General features: G+C 32.4%; 1 long non-coding RNA gene across 1 annotated transcript; it reads left to right on the top strand.

The window, feature by feature from the left end:
- Positions 1–14340: 14340 nt before the first annotated feature.
- Positions 14341–15311, top strand: LOC136225717 (uncharacterized). Its single transcript, XR_010687249.1, has 2 exons — positions 14341–14664; positions 14758–15311. It is a non-coding gene; the product is annotated as an uncharacterized lncRNA (long non-coding RNA).
- The last annotated feature ends 531 nt before the right edge of the window (positions 15312–15842 follow it).

The following is a 15842-nucleotide window of genomic DNA, read 5'->3' as shown; positions in this document are numbered from 1 at the left end:
TCTGTCAACTGCGCAGCTCCCAATCATATCATGCAAGCATGTAAGTTTCCTAAGCCGGTTCTCAATGAGCTTGATAAAATCAATCGGAGTTTTCTTTGGGGTGAGTTTGGAGAGGGTAGGAAGATTCACCTAGTCCCTTGGAAGGAGGTCTGCCAGCCTAAAAGCAGGGGGGGTCTTGGCATCAGACAAGCTAAAGATAACAATAAGGTCTTGTTGATGAAGCTCTTCTGGAGAATGTGGCAGAACCCTTCTTCTCTTTGGGTTCGATTGCTTTGTGGCAAGTATCGAAAGGATAAAATCTTTGGGGGCCCTAAAGAGAGGATTGGCAATTGTTCTTTCCTTTGGAAAGGGCTCAGTGCTGTTTTTGCTGAGTTCTGCACGGGGGTAAGCTTGGAGGTGGGTAATGGTAAGTCCATAAGCTTCTGGTATGACACCTGGATCGGAGATAAACCTCTTATAGAGGTTTGCTGCTCTCCCCCGCCTAGCAATTTCCGCAACTGGAGGATTGCCGATGTGGTGGACTCTGATGGGGACTGGATTTGGTCTATGTTTGATTCCTTCTTGAGCCTTGATTCTCTCCACAGAGTGAAGATTAGTAACCTTGAGGAGGACAATGATAGGCATTGCTGGGCCTTGACAAAAAATAGAGCTTACTCTTGCAAGTCTGCCTTTGAAGCTTTTACTCTTGACAGATCCGACCCTCTTTCGGACACTTGGAAATCCATTTGGGCTCTAAAAATCCTTTACCGAATGAGGAGCTTCCTGTGGTTTGGAGTCAAGGACAGGTTGCTGACTAATTCGAATAGACATAGACGTCACTTGGCGGATTCAGATGCTTGCAGTAGATGCAGAGGCCAAGTTGAATCTTTGTGTCATGCCCTTAGGGACTTCCCTAAGAGTAAGGAGGTTTGGCAGAAAGTTCTTCCACACCACATTCTCCCCTCCTTCTTTGCCTACCCTGAGAATGACGGGTTCTTCAATGGGGTTAAAGATAGGTTAATGGATAGCATGGAGCAGGGAGACATTTTATTTGCTATTATCTGCCACCACCTTTGGAAGTGGAAAAACGAGGAGATCTTTGGTGAGAAGACTGTTTTTATTCAGAACTTACCCGAGTTCTTCTCTAAAAAGCTCCTTACCATTACGGGGAGCTTCAAAGGGGACCCCTTGCCAATTCTACCCAAAATAAAGAGGTTCAACTCGTTGGGTGGTGTAGGCCGAAGAATGGGGTGGTTAAGTTAAACACGAATGGATCCTATCTCAACAATGGTAAGATCGCGGCTGGAGGCGTGCTCAGGGACGCGGGAGGTGTCTGGTTGTCTGGATTCACCCATAACCTGGGTTTGGGCGCATCCTTTTCAGCGGAACTTTGGGGTATTCTTTCTAGAGTCAAGCTTGCTAGAAATCTGGGTATTAAAAGGCTTGATGTGGAGTCTGATAATATGGAGGCTATTAGTATGATCTCTAATAATCATGCTTTTTGTCTTAGTAGCCAGAACCTTATCAAAGCAATAAGAAGTCTTGGCTCCTCCTTTGAGTCCTTAGAATTCAGCCACATCTACAGAGAACAAAACTGAATTGCGGATCGCTTGGCGGCAGCTGGGCACGAGGAGATGTTAGGTGTTTCCACCCTTTATGATCCTCCTATCTATCTTTCTTCTCTCCTTTTAGAGGACAGAGTTGGGGTTAGATTTCATAGGCTGATCCCAGGTTAGCTTTTGTCTCGGTGTTGGTTTGTTTTCTTTCCTGTTTCTACCAAAAAAAAAGGGGGTAAATGGATATTCGATAAGTTTGAGGGGTAAAATGATCAATTTGGACAAGTTAAGGGGGTTGTGGAAGCATTAGGCCTAAATAAAATAATAAATTTACCTATCCACCATAAATTAGTTTAGGGTTTCACAGTGTTCGATATATTTTTAAAAGATAAATCAAATATTAAGATAATCAATAATATTATAGTATTTAGTTACTTTTTAATAACCCAATTAATATTGAATTGAATGGTAAAAGACCTCAAATCTTTTAAGTTAGATATCTCGAGTTTGAGTTCTAGGTGCTATTTGATAAAACTGAAAATTAAGTGCTGAAAAAATAAGCATTAAATTTTAAGTGTTGAATATTATAAGTGATGAAAATATTAAATGATATCAAAATATTAGTTGATAATGTTTAACTTAAAATATTAAGTTAATTTATTAATCTAAGTAATGGAGAAATAACTGTTATCAAACGCACTTAAATTAAATAAGTGTTTAATATTTTAATTTAAATTATTCAGTGGGTTATCAAACAATGTCTTAGTGTACATAAAAAAAAATTAATTGAAAGAGGTTCCACCTGAAAGGGTGTATGATAAGCCTTGAACTAAGCAATTAGATTAAAAAATATGTATTTTTTAATAAAAATTAGTATATATTATAATTAATTAGTAATTATTTCATAAATTTCATAAAAAAAGTAATTATTTCATAAATTTTATTTACTGATTTTGCAAAAAAAAAAACATTAATGACTATTTAACTTTTGTTTATTTAATCGATTATTAATTAATAATTTAGAAACTCAATTGTGCATATATAACAATTACCACGTAAAGTAAAATAGATATTATATGAAAGTATATATTTAAATAAAAATACTAAATTATTATAAAATTGATCATTTATTTTTAATTAAAACACATTAAAATAATATAATTCTACTACTAATATTACCTTTCATTCCTAAATTAATATAATAAATAAATTTATATAAAACTTAAAAGAGTAAAGTTGTCATTTTATATAAAATTTATGGATAAATGAACTAAGTAGTTAGTTTTGTAAACACTCAAAATGTTATGTTTCTAAAAACGATCTTTCAAAAAAAATGTTTCTGAAAACGAAGATAGTGTAATATGCACAAACTAATAAATTACTTACCCAAAAAATAATGTATTTATGAGAATTTATTATCGTGTTTTTAGTTCTATAATGTTGCAATGTGATTTATATGCTTACTTAGTTGAGTTTTTCTTCACATGCCCGACACCGAAATTTTGATTTTTAAAAAATCATTCAATTTTACTTACAACAATCGTAAATAAAACATATATTTGAACAAAATTAGCCATCATTAGTCATTTCCCATGTTTTTTCTTTACCAAATTAGTTCGGATTAGATTTTAGAGAGTTTTGTGTTTTTGTGTTTTTGAGAGGATTTGAAAATTTGAGAAGATGAGTGAATTTGTTGAAAGGGTAATTTCGTCTTTTTACGGGGTAGGGGTGGGAAATGGTGGCTAGGTATAATAATCCATATAACTATACCTAGATATCACACATATATTTGGATAATCTAGAACCCACTAGTTAGTTAAAACAAACCTTCATTTTAGAGTTTTTGAATCATAATTTAACATTGAATTATATCAAAATTATCATTACTGTAACTATAGATCTAAATACAGAAATCATATTTACCTCTTGTAGCGTTGTTTTGCTCCAGTACATTAGTTATAACGATAACTCTCTCTGAAATTACATTTGGATTTTGCTTCGGCAATGACGGTAGAGGAGGACACTCTGACGGAGTATTGGAATCGGATGACATTGTTACACATTTAATAGAGATAAGTAAAAGAAAAAGCAACTCAGCTAAATAAATAAAGAGAAAGAACAATATCAATTTTTATCATTTGACAAAGATTAAAAAAAGAATCAATTATGAGTATTTATTGTCGAGTTTTTAGTTTTATATATATATATATATCATTATTATTTTATTTAATGATAATATATAGTAATTTGGTACATATTAATAGGGACAATTTAGTTATAACTGGTCAAATTAAAGAATAAATCTCTCTCAGATTAATTAGCATTCTATTGACTGATTCTATAATTTAGGTAAGATCATCAACATTCATTTTGGTTTATCTAACCTGTGCCATGAGGCACAGGTTTACCTTTAATGATTAAGCATTAATTAGCTTTTTTTGCCTTTTTTTAACACTAAGTATAGGGTAAATTACATCTATGGCCACTGAACTTTTTCATTTTTACATTATGACTACTCAACTTTATTTCTTTCCGGTATGATCATTGAACTTTACACTTTTTAACACCGGTAGTCAGTTAACGTCTCAAAACGACCATTAAAGGCTAAAAATAAAAAAATCCAAAGCCTTAATGATATTCTAAGGAATTTTAATTCTTAAAAATTTTCGTTTTTAGTTTATTTAGGTGTTATTTTGTTAAGAGAGAAAAAGTGAATTTTTAATTATTTAGGTTTTTTGGCAGTAAATAATTAAATTTTCTCTCTCTAAAAATTCATTTTCTATTAAAATTCACTTTTTCTCTCTCCTAACCAAACAACACCTAAATAAACTCAAAACGAAAATTTTCAAGAATTAAAATTCCTTAGAATATCATTAAGGCTTTGGATTTTTTTTTAGCCTCCAATGGTCGATTTGAGGCGTTAAGTGGCCACCGGTGTTAAAAAATGTAAAGTTCAATGGTCATACCGGAAAGAAATAAAGTTGAGTAGTCATTATGTGAAAATGAGAAAGTTCAGTGGCCATAGATGTAATTTACGCTATACTTAGGGCTAAAAAAGAACGGAAAAAGGCTAATTAATACTTAATTATTAAAGATAAACCTGTGCCATGAGGCACAGGTTAGATAAACCGTTTAAAGATAATCTAAAGATAGGATAACATTTAGTTACTTCAAATAAGGGAATCAATCTCTCATATTAATTAAATTTACTTACTCATTAAATAAGAGAATAATTTAGTTACTAACTGCTATAATAATTACTGGGCAAACTGGTCCAGACTTCATCCACAACCTGGTCCAAACCAAAGGCGAGCAGTATAAGCCCTTTTCCGGCCGGGAAAGAAGGTTTTCAAACCGGGGTCGATCCGTCAACTCAAAAATCTCCTAAACTAAAGAAGGACGGGGCTGCCGTCCGATGGGTACACGAAAGTGACGAAGTTGCAGGTTTCGAAGGAATTGAATCGGAGTAGTACCAGCTATACCGCCGAAGAAGGTTAATTAGAAGCATCCCAAGCCAAAGGTATTCACTGGGCAACCTGGTCCAGACTTTGTGATTCTCGAGGTAGTGGAGGCCTAGGTTACAGAGACCTTCACTCTTTTAACTTATTTTACTGGGTAAGCAAGGGTGGAACTTCATTCACAAACCATACACTTTAGTTAGCCGGATGTTCAAAACAAAATATTTTTCACAGAATTGCTTTCTCACCTCTAAACTGGGCAATAATCCTAGTTATGTTTGGAGGGGTATTTGGTCTTCACGTAAGGTTCTTTCCCTTGGTCTGAGATGGCGTATTGGTAATGGTTTTTCTGTATCAGTTTGGAGGCCACCCTGGTTATGCAGGGATGAAGGGTTTATCCCTCATAGAAACTCTCAGACTAATTTAAATGAGTTGAAGGTGGCAGACCTTTTTATGCCAGGAGAAAAAAGGTGGAATGAAGGATTAGTAGAGGTCTTATTTATAAGGGAAGAGGCGGCTATCATCAAAAACATGGTCCTTCCGCGACGAGATACCGAAGATTGTTTAATCTGGCACTTCACAAAAAACGGCATCTACTCATCGAAGTCGGGTTACAGAGCTTTGGAATCTCAGCAGCGGGTTCAGGTTGTGGATGAAGGCTGGACAAAGCTTTGGCAACTTCACATTCCGCCCAAAATTCGTTTTTTCCTTTGGCGGGCTGTTAGGAATTTTCTCCCCAGTCGTCTACAGCTGCACTCAAGACGAATTGATGTCCCCCTGACCTGCACAATATGCGAAGGCGACATTGAACATTTATGGCACTTACTAATCTCATGTCCATATGCTGTAGCTTGTTGGCAATCTGCAGGTTTAATTCTACCCAGAGATGATACTGCTGAATTTGGAGCTTATATCCTGAACCTATGCCGCACCGCAGAAGCAAATTGGCTTGGAAAAGTGGCTACAGTCCTATGGGTTATATGGGGACAGCGTAACGATAAACTCTGGAACGATAGGCTGCAAACGCCTGAGCCGGCAGTACAGCAGGGGATGCAATTTGTGCGAAACTGGAAGGAACAGCAGCAGCATATCGCCATCTCTCCGCAGCAGCCAGTTGCCCGAGCAATCACCTGGCGGAAACCTGCTGCTGGTCGCTTTGCCTGTAATGTGGATGCGTCGATATTCACTGAGGAGGGGTGTCACGGCTGGGGTGCTGTAGTTCGGGACAGCCATGGTGAATTCATAAGCTGTTACTCGGGCTTTCAAACAGGAACACCGTCGGTTCAGTTTGCGGAAGGAACTGCCCTTATCAATGGCTTACGATGGCTGCTCAACCTCCAAATGATGAACGTAGACCTCCAATCAGACTCCCTAACCGTAGTGAACAGCATCAACGGAAACAGCGATGATATTACGGAGTTTGGTGTTCTTATCCAAGAATGCAAAGATATCCTCTCTACTCGACCTGATATTCGGGTGTTTTTTTGTCCTCGATTAGCGAATAATGCAGCTCATACTATAGCTAGGAGTGCATATTCCAATGCTAATCCTTTTATTTGCTTTAATGCACCGAACTCTATCGAGTCTGTAATCTTGCATGACCGATCCTTTGAGTAATATGATTATTTCATTTCAAAAAAAAAAAAAACTGCTATAATAATTACTTGTTAATTAATCTGAAGTATTTATTAGATCCGAATAAATAAATAAATGATATTACCTATGTTAGCTATGTTTTTCTAGAGTAAATCTGAAATATATATATATATATGAGATCCAGTGTGACAAGGGGTTAGGATGTGACAAATAACTTATTTTGTGACATAACAAAACTACGTAGTTTTGATGATAATTAAAAAGAGCAAGGTGGCAAATTTGTAAATAAAATGAAAGATAGGATATAGAGAAAATTGTTTTATTTATTTTCTTTAAAATACATTTTCCCGATATCTCTAACATTGTTTTTCGAAAATTTTTATACTATTAGACTCGTCTAAATTAGACGGTTATTTTAAGATCCCTGAAGCTCAAGTAAAAAAAATTTCCGGTGAACAGAATCCGGGTGGACGTTTTCCGATAAGAAAAAAAGTGCTCAGAAAATTCTCAAACAAATCCAGAAAATGTACAACATTATTCTAAGAAACTTTAATTCTTGGGTCGAAGCAGGATTTTTTACGGTTTAGTTCGAATAAAACTTTTTCAATTTTATCCATTTTACATGCTTTAACAATTTGTTGGGTAAAAACTGTAAGGAATCTCACTTTAAGCCAAGAATTACAGTTTCTTTAAATGATGTTTTAAATGTTTTGGAATTTTTTGATAATTTTCTGGGCACGTTTTTTGTCCTACTTACATTGTTCCAAACCAGTGTACCATTTGTTCCAAATTAGTGTACCATTTGTTCCAACATTGTACTTATATTGTTCCAACAGAAAAATGTTTTATTTTTTTTTAAAATACATTTTCCCGACATTTCTAACCTCGTTTTTCAAAAAAAATTTATACTATTAGACTCGTCTAAATTAGACGGTCATTTTAAGATCCTTGAAGTTCAAGTAAAAAAATTTCCGGTGAGCGGAATCCGGGTGGAAGTTTTTCGGCGAGAAAAAAGTGCCCAGAAAATGTAAAATATTATTCTAAGAAATTTTAATTCTTGGGTTGAAGCGGGATTTCTTACGGTTTAATCCCAATAAAACTTTTTCCTTAATTTTATCCATTTTACACGCTTCAACAATTTATTGGGTCAAAAATATAAGAAAGCTCGCTTTAAGCCAATAATTAAAGTTTCTTAAAATAGTGTTTTACATGTTTTAAAATTTTTTGATAATTTTCTGGGCATATTTTTTTGTCATACTTACATTTTTTCAAATCAGTGTACCATTTGTTCCAAATCAGTGTAACATTCGTTCCAACATAATACTTATATTGTTCCAACAGAAAAATGTTTTATTTCTTTTCTTTAAAATACATTTTCTCGACATTTCTAACCTCGTTTTTCAAAATTTTTTATGCTATTAGACTCGTCTAAATTAGATGGTCATTTTAAGATCCTTGAAGTTCAAGTAAAAAAAAATTCTGATGAACGGAATCGGGGTGGGCGTTTTCTGGTGAGAAAAAAGTAACAAGAAAATTCTCAAAGCATTCTAAAAAATATAAAATATTATTCTAAGAAACTTTAATTCTTGGGCCGAAGCAGGATTTCTTACGGTTTTGACCCAATAAATTATTGAAGGATGTAAAATGGATAAAATTAAGGAAAACGTTTTATTGGGACTAAGCCGTAAGGAATCCTACTTCAACTCAAGAATAAAAGTTTCTTCAAATAATGTTTTACATTTTCTGGAATTGTTTGAGAATTTTCTGGACACTTTCGAGTTTTTTTATCGAAAAACGTCTATCTAACCGTCGGATTCCGTTGATTTCGGATTAAACCATAAGGAATCTCATCTTTAGTCAAGAATTAAAGTTTCTCAGAATAATGTTTTACATTTTCTGAATTTTTTTGAGAATTTGCTGAACATTTTTTTTCTCACAAAAAAACGGATCGCCGGATTCCATTCACCGAAAATTTTTTTACCCGAGCTTCTGGGATCTTAAAATGACCGTCAAATTAAGACGAGTCTAACAGTATAATTTTTTTTTGAAAAACAAGATTGGAAAAGTTGGGAAAATACAATTTAAAGAAAAAAATAAAACAATTTTCTCTTTCATTTTATTTACAAATTTACCACCTCCTTTTGGTTAATTACAAAATTGGTCTTTGTCACACAATAAGCCTTGTCACATCATAAAAAATGTGTAACACCTGATCTCTCATATATCTATATATATATATATATATATATATATATATATATATATATATATATATATTAAATGTCTCTGATGCTAAAAAAAATCCAATACTATATTTTTTAAATAAGAAATACACTTGCTTTAGTTTATTCATATAATTTTTTCATTTATATATTATTAAGTGTCTCTGATTCTAAAAAAGAAAATTCAATACTACATTTTTTAAATAAAAATACGTTTGCTTTAGTTTGTTCATTATACAATTCTTTTATTTATATATTATTAAGTGCATCTGATGCTAAAAAAAATCCAATACTATATTTTTTAAATAAAAATATATTATATATTTTAATAAAATTTCATATTAATATTTTATTTATATAAGAAAATATATTTTTTAAAACATACATTAGAATATATATTTTAACTTTTAAAACATTAAGTATGAAGTTTAGAACGTACGACATATTTTTTAGAACATATGTTATGTTTTTAGAACATGCGTTATATTTTTTCGAACATGAGTTATAAATTATATTATAGAACAAATGCAAAAATAATCCAGATATCTACTGATTTTTTTAGAAAATTATATTTAATTTTTAGAACACAAACTATAAACTTTAGAACATATGTTATATTTTTTAGAACATATGTTATGTTATTTAGAACATGAGTTATAAATTATATTATAAAACAAATGCAAAAATGGTTCATATATTTACTGATTTTTTTAGAACATTATATTTTTTTTTTTTTTGAGAAAATTTTTTTAGGACACTTCTTTATGGTGAAAACACCCAAAACTACGTCGTTTTGAGTATAAAAATTAATAAAAACAAAATGCTACTACTAGGATTCAAACCCTAACCAGTTCACTTATAGTCCATGTTATTTACCACTAAGACAATTGTTTTCCTTATCTTTTATGGAGCACGCTGCTTAATATCACTGCACATGTAGTTTCTATTGTTTAATATTTGACACATACACTTATTATATCGATTAAATGTGCATAATAATAAATTATTAATAGAAAAAAAGAAATATACATAATAATGAATTATTAATAGAACAAAAAATCCAAAAACATGCTCTAATTTCTTATTTATTTAATTCCTCTATATTTTTTGTAATTTATGTTTTAAAATGTTAAGGACGATGTTCTAAATAATGTTATATATGTTCTAAACTTTATAATTTGTGTTCTAAAAATTAAGTATAATGTTTAAAAAATCAGTAAATATCTCGGTCATTATTGCATTTGTTCTATAATATAATTTATAACTCAAGTTCGAAAAAACGTAACACATGTTTTAAAAAACATAACGTATGTTCTAAAGTTTATAGTTTGTGTTTCAAAAATTAAGTATAATGTTCTAAAAAAATCAGTAGATATCTGTATCATTTTTTCATTTGTTCTATAATATAATTTATAACTCATGTTCGAAAAAACATAACATATGTTCTAAAAAAACATAACGTATGTCCTAAAAAATATGTCGTACATTCTAAACTTCATAGTTCGTGTTTGTTCTATAATATAATTTATAACTCATGTTCGAAAAAACGTAACGCATGTTCTAAAAAACATAACGTATGTTCTAAAGTTTATAGTTTGTGTTCCAAAAATTAAGTATAATGTTCTAAAAAATCAGTAGATATCTGGATCGTTTTTTCATTTGTTCTATAATATTATAACTCATGTTCGAAAAAACATAACACATGTTCTAAAAAAACATAATGTATGTTCTAAAAAATATACCGTACGTTCTAAACTTCATAGTTCGTGTTTTAAAAGTTAAAATATATGTTCTAACGTATATTTTAAAAATATATTTTCTTATATAAGATAAATTACAAAAATACAAAGGAATTAAATAAATAAGAAATTGGATCATGTTCTTGTTTTTTATTAATAATTCATTATTATGCATATTTAATCGATATTAATAAGTGCATGCGTCAAATATTAAACAATAGAAACTACTAGGACAATGGTATATTAAGCAGCGCGCGTGATAAAATGCACAAGAGAAGCAATTGTCTTTAACATTTTAAAACATAAATTACAAAAATATAGAAAATTAAATAAATAAGAAATTGGAGCATGTTCTTGGATTTTTTTTCTATTAATAATTCATTATTATCCACATTTAATCGATATTAACAAGTGTATGCGTCAAATATTAAACAATAGAAGATACAAGGACAGTAGTATATTAAGCAGCGCGTGGCATAATGTACATGAAAAGCAATTGTCTTCGTGGTAAGCAGCATGGAGTGTAAGTGGAAGAGCCTGAGTTTCGATCCCACTAGCAGCATTTCATGTTTTATTTAATTTTTATACTTAAAGTAGTTTTGTTATGTCACACAATAAGCTCCTTGTCACACCCTAACCCATTCTCACCTTGGATTGTGAGAACCTTTTTTTTTTTGTGAGAACACTGCCTTATGGTAAGAACACTCAAACTAGTAGTTTTGATGATAATTAAAAATGGAAAAATGGCAAATTTGTAAATAAAATGAAAGAGATGATAAAGAAAATTGTTTTATTTCTTTTCTTTAAATTACATTTTCCCGACATCTCTAACATCCTTATTCGAAAATTTGTATACTATTAGAATCGTCTAAATTAGATGGTCATTTTAAGATCCCTGAAGCTCAAGTAAAAAAAAATCGGTGAACGGAATCCCGGTGGGCGTTTTTCGGCGAGAAAAAAAGTGCCCAGAAAATTCTCAAAAAGTTCCATAACATATAAAACATTATTCGAAGAAACTTTAATTCTTGGGTCAAAGCGGGATTTCTTACAGTTAAGTCTCAATAAAACGTTTTCCTTAATTTTATCCATTTTACATGCTTCAACAATTTGTTGGGACTATACCATAAGAAATCCCGCTTTGACCTAAGAATTAAAGTTTCTTAGAATAATGTTTTAAATTTTATGCAATTTTTTGAGAATTTTCTGTAAACTTTTTTCTCGCCAGAAAACGCCGACCCGGATTCCGTTAACCGGAATTTTTTTTACTTGAGTTTCATAGATCTTAAAATGACCGTCTAATAGTATAAAAAATTTTGAAAAACGAGATTAGAAATTTCGGAAAAATATATTTAAAAAATAAATAAATAAATAAATTTTCTGTTGGAACAATATAAGTATTATGTTGGAACAAATGATACAATGATTAGGAACAAATGATACACTGATTTAGAACAATGTAAGTAGGACAAAAAAATGTGCCCATAAAATTATCAAAAAATTCCAAAACATGTAAAACATCATTTTAAGAAACTTTAATTCTTGGCTCAAAGCGAGATTCCTTACAGTTTTGACCCAATAAATTATTTAAGCATGTAAAATGGATAAAATTAAGAAACAAGTTCTATTAGGACTAAACCGTAAGAAATTCCGCTTCGACCCAAGAATTAAAGTTTCTTAGAATAATATTTTACATTTTTGGAATTTTTTCAAAATTTTCTGGGCACTTGTTTTCTCGCCAGAAAACGCTCACCCGGATTCTGTTTACCGGAATTTTTTTACTTGAGCTTCATGGATCTTAAAATGACTGTCTTATTTAGACGAGTCTAATAGTATAAAATTTTTCAGAAAACGAGGTTAGAAATATCGAGAAAATATATTTTAAAGAAAAGAAATAAAACAATTTTCTCTTGGAACAATTTAGTATTATGTTGGAACAAATGGTACACTGATTTGTAACAATATAAGTAGGAAAAAAACCGTGCCCAGAAAATTATAAAAAAATTGCAAAACATGTAAAATATTATTTTAAGAAACTTTAATTCTTGGCTCAAAGCGAGATTCCTTACAGTTTTGACCCAACAAATTGTTGAAGCATGTAAAATGGATAAAATTAAGGAAACAATTTTATTGGAACTAAGCCGTAAGAAATCCCGCTTTGACCCAAGAATTAAAGTTTTTTAGAATAATATTTTACATTTTTTGAGAATTTTCTGGGTACATTTTATCTCGCCGGAAAACGCCCACCGGGATTCCGTTCACCGGAATTTTTTTTACTTGAGCTCCAGGAATCGTAAAATGACCGTCTAATTAAGACGAGCCCAACGGTATAAATTTTTTTTAAAAACGAGGTTGGAAAACTTGGGAAATGCATTTTAAAGAAAAAAATAAAACAATTTTCTATTTCCTGTTATTTACAAATTTGCCCCAGTTGAAACACCTTTCTAACACGATTTTGATTTGACAAAATTATTTAAGTTAATCCATTGAACTATCATTAGCGACGGGGGTTCCCACTTTTGCAACCGGTAATTCGATCAACTCTTACTTAAATATGGGGTTGCACACCGAGTCTCTACACCCTACCACCCGCAAACTAGTGGGCAAGTTGAGGTTTCTAACTGAGAGCTAAAACGCATTTTAGAAAAAACGGTTAACTCCTCTAGGAAAGACTGGAGCTTGAAGCTCGATGATGCTCTTTGGGCTTACCGTACGGCGTTTAAAACGCCCATCGGAATGTCTCCTTATCGTCTAGTTTTTGGAAATCATGCCATTTGCCCGTGGAATTAGAACATAAAGCCTATTAGGCACTGAAATTTTTAAATTTTGACATGCAGGCTACAGGAGAACACCGCCTCCTCCAACTCAATACTCTTGATGAACTCCGCTTAGGGTCGTACGAAAATGCCAAACTTTACAAAGAACGTACAAAGCGGTGGCACGACAAGCACATCCAAGTTCGGGAGTTCAACAAGGGGGACCAAGTTCTCCTCTACAATTCTCGCCTCCGATTATTCCCCGGAAAATTAAAAAGTCGGTGGTCGGGACCATACATCGTCATCAATGTACACTCCTCTGGTGCAATTGAAATCCAAGGTCCCGACAATGCAACCCTTTGGGTCAATGGCCACCGTCTAAAGATATACCGCGATGGTGTTTTTCCACAACAAGGCAAAACCACACTCCTCGCAACACCGTAAGCTTGCACATCACACAAGAAATTCGAGCTACTCTGACTATAAACGTAGCATTGGTTTGACTCTCTCAAACCCACTGTATATATCCATTCAATTTTTCCTTATTTTCTTCACAGCCACAGAAAGCCAAATCCCAATCATAATCCAACATACTACGTGAGGCGTCTCTCTTTGCACGTGTCACGTCCGTGTCTAATTTTATTATTATCATTTTATGAAAGCTGATTTCAATAGAGAATATTTTAAATATATGAATAAAATCAAAGAAAATTTGCATATCAGTTTGAATTATTGGTTGAAAACAGCATTTAGTTCGATTAGACTCGAGATAACAGTGTCGTGTCGGACTAATCTTTTTATATTTTAATAAAGATCGAAATTGGTCATATATAGTGAATTTTTATAATCGAAATAATAAGTAACAAATAGGGATAAAAATGTAATGAGTGAGGTTTAATCACTCGAATTAGTAATTTGGAGGTTAAATTGAGATGTCAAAATAAATTAAGAAGAAATTATAACATTAAGGAATCTAATAGTATATTTTAGTAACTAAGGGAGTAAATTAGGAACTTTTCCCTAATTTTGGAAACAGCTGTAAATCACGATTATGTTTAGAAAATTGGAAGAACAGGTCGAAAAAGGGGGACGATTGGGTTCTCGATTTTTCTTCTCTGGTAATGGCGGTCATCTCTCTCTCACAACTCCATTGACTCCGACCTCCCTTTCTCCCCGATTTCACTCTTAATTCCTTGCTCCTAACCGTTTGTTACGGTTCCGGATTGTTACAGACCTTGTGGGTCTCGTCGGATGAATTTGAGAACAGCGGCTACTCTCGCCTCTGATGAGAATCTCGGAGTTTTAAGATGGTTCTTTGAGTTTGTGAGGAGGTTCAATCGGACTAAAACCTGTATATAAGGGTGAGTTTTTAAGAGTTCTAACTGTTTTGCTCTCTTTTTCTCCTGATCTAGGCTTTTCTTTCAAGTTTTGTGATTTCTACTCCATTGCTGCAGATGAGATGCTTGAGTTTGAGATGCTTGTTGTGTTGTTTGTTTGGAGATGGGTGTTTGCTGTGATTATTTGGTTTGAGATATGTATAGGTTGTTTGCTTTGGTTTGATTTTGTGATGTTCATCCCCTGTTCTGATATATGTTACCAATGGTATTTGGAGTGGTTCAAGTCTGTCAAGAATAAATGGTTATATGGCTGTTTGGTTTGGAGCTGGGACTGCTTGAAGTAGGAGAGATGAAGAAGATCTACCATACTAGTTGCTCAAATTTATTGTGAAACATTAGAAAGAGTGGTTTCAGGCTTAGATTTTCAATGGCTTTTGCATAAGGTTCATTTGAGAAGAAGACCGAGTTAGATTAGTTTGACGAAAATAGACGTTTTGGACTCTTGAATTGATTTTGTGTGTTAGAATGAGTCCTTTAGACTTCGAGTTAGATTGGTTCGGTATAAAGGGATAGTAAATCAAGTCTCGTTAATTTTATGACATCCAAAAATACTATAAAAAGTACAGCAAAATATTGGTATGCAAAAAGGTATTGTTTTAGGCCTTGAGTTATTCTGTGGTAAAAATCATGTTAGACGTTTGAGTCCAATTTGTTCGATAAAGATAATTCGTTTAGTAAAAAGAACCGATATAATCGTGATAGCATAAACTTCACAAATGCTATAAAATAAAGCAAATGGAACACTACAAATATTAATCATACTATATTAATTCATGATGATCATATTTTATAACTTAATGGAAATTAAAGCTTGTTTGAATATGTTACATGAATGTCTCATGACAAATTAGAAGTATGTCGTGGGTATAATCGAGTTAATTGGAAATCCGGAAGAGTTGGATGAAAATCTTTCATTATAATAAACGGGTATGAGAGGAAAGTTTTAGAAGATTTGGAGAAATAAGATTTGGAAAATGCTCGTATTTAAAGGAATTAATATGAGGTAGCTTAGTGCCAATTACAAGAATTCTAAAGGATAAAATATGTGAACAAAAAGGAAGGATAAATAGGGCTATTTCGAAAACGTGAGATTTCTGCACTATAAGAATTAAAGAGTATAGTTTGAAAGTCATTAAGCTTGC

This window comes from Euphorbia lathyris, chromosome 4, assembly GCF_963576675.1.
Source record: "Euphorbia lathyris chromosome 4, ddEupLath1.1, whole genome shotgun sequence".
Lineage (NCBI taxonomy): Eukaryota > Viridiplantae > Streptophyta > Magnoliopsida > Malpighiales > Euphorbiaceae > Euphorbia > Euphorbia lathyris.
The sequence above is the reverse complement of the archived record's forward strand: the minus strand, read 5'-3'. Positions and strand labels throughout refer to the sequence as shown.